At 43.4% G+C, this 2,087-nt stretch overlaps 1 protein-coding gene across 9 annotated transcripts in view; it reads left to right on the top strand.

Annotated features, from left to right (window-relative positions):
- Positions 1-2,087, top strand: part of UEVLD (UEV and lactate/malate dehyrogenase domains) — a 60,983-nt gene that overhangs the window by 53,670 nt on the left and 5,226 nt on the right. The gene's annotated exons all lie outside the window — the stretch shown is intronic.

Raw genomic sequence — 2,087 nt, 5'->3', positions numbered from 1 at the left:
GCCTCAGCCTCCCAAAGTGCTGGGATTACAGGCTTGAGCCACCGCGCCCGGCTAATTTTTGTATTTTTAATAGAGACAGGGTTTCACCATGTTGGTCAGGCTGGTATCGAATTCCTGACCTCAGGTTATCCGTCCAACTTGGCCTCCCAAAGTGCTAGGATTACAGGCATGAGCTACCATGCCCAGCCTAATATAACAAATTTTTAACAAAAGTAATCTACATATCACCTATCCAAGTAAAACATTTAAAAAATTCCTTAATTTGTCCACATGTATTTATATTTTTCATATAACAATTCATGGTTTTGCTTTTTAACTTATGTAAAAACTTTAAAAACTTTTGTTTTTCAACATAACTGTGGCAAGTATGTTTTTCCCCTTGTTACCAAATATCATTATGAATTGTGCGAGAGGTTTTGTATTTTCTTCTATGTACCCAACACCATGGTAAGAATATATGCAAGAGGGGCCAGGTGCGGTAGCCCACTCCTGTAATCCCAGCACTTTGGGAGGCCAAGGCAGGCTGATCACTTGAGGTCAGGAATTTGAGACCAGACTGGCCAACATGGTGAAAATCTGTCTCTACTAAAAATACAAAATTAGCTGGGCATGGTGGTGCACGCTTATAATCCCAGCTACTTCGGAGGCTGGGGCAAGAGAATTGCTTGAACCTGGGAGGCAGAGGTTGCAAAGAGCTGAGATGGCCCATTGCACTCCAGCCAGGGCAACAGAGTGAGACTCCATCTGAAAAAAAAAAAAAAGAATATGTGGAAGAGGACACAAAAGAAGATGACATGGTTCCTCCACTCTGTGAGCCTATAATCAGTTTGAGGAAGGGAGGCATCTGGATACATATCAGGTCCTTCATTGCTGACACATGACTAAGTGGCCTAATTTTGAATGTAGTTTAGAATTCTTATACCTTAACCATAAGATATTCTTATAAAGCCACAGGTATTTTTGTTTTGCCTACTCAAATATTTACAGATTTGTACCAAAGAATGTGTTTACACAGATGAGAGATGAATATTCGAAAGGTTTCAAAATGTTACTGGCAACTTCAATTAAATATTAAAGTACAGTTGGGCATGGTGACTCATGCCTGTAATCCTAGCAGTTTGGGAGGCCAAGGCAGGCAGATCACCTGAGGTCAGGAGTTCAAGACAGCCTGGCCAACATGGTGAAATCCTGTCTCTACTAAAAATGCAAAAATTAGCCAGATGTGGTGGCAGGCACCTGTAATCCCAGCTACTTTGGGGCTGAGGTAGGAGAATTGCTTGAACCCAGAAAGCGGAGGTTGAAGTGAGCCGAGATTGTGCCACTGCACTTCACCCTAGATGACAAAGTGAGACTACATTTCAAATAATAATACTAATATTAAAGTATGATCTAAATTTCCAGTCTGGCTAGGTGTGGTGGCTCACACCTGTAATCCTACCACTTTGGGAGGCCAATGTGGGTGGATCACCTGAGGTCAAGAGTTTGAGACCTGTGTGGCTCACATGGCGAAACCCCATCTCTACTAAAAATACAAAAATTAGCTGGGTATGGTGGTGGGTGCCTATAGTCCCAGTTACTCAGGAGGCGGAGGCAGGAGGATCGCCTGAACCCAGGATGCGGAGGTTGCTGTGAGCTGAGATCGCACCACTACATTCCAGACCTGGCAACAGAGCAAGAATTCATCTCAAAAAAATTTAAAAATATAATATATACACAAACACACACATACACACACACACACGAATTTCCCTCTGTGTATACAGCTTTGAGGTTTTGAATTGTTTTTATACCTGATGTGGTAAGAGGAAATTGGTAACCCAGAAGATGCTTTTAGAAAACAGGACCCTGGGGCTGGGTGCAGTGGCTCATGCCTATAATCCCAGCACTTTGGGAGGCTAAGGCAGGTGGATTATGAAGTCAGGAGTTCGAGACCAGTCTGGCCAATATGGTGAAACCCCATCTTTACTAAAAATACAAAAATTAGCTGGGAGTGGTGGTACCATGCCTGTAGTCCCAGCTACTCAGGAGGCTGAGGCAAAAGAATCACTTGAATCCGGGAGGCAGGGGTTGCAGTGAGCTGAGATCGC

This window comes from Cebus imitator, unplaced genomic scaffold, assembly GCF_001604975.1.
Source record: "Cebus imitator isolate Cc_AM_T3 unplaced genomic scaffold, Cebus_imitator-1.0 Scaffold39, whole genome shotgun sequence".
In the NCBI taxonomy this organism is placed as follows: domain Eukaryota; kingdom Metazoa; phylum Chordata; class Mammalia; order Primates; family Cebidae; genus Cebus; species Cebus imitator.
Note: the sequence above shows the minus strand (reverse complement) of the source record. Positions and strands in the feature narration are given on the sequence as shown.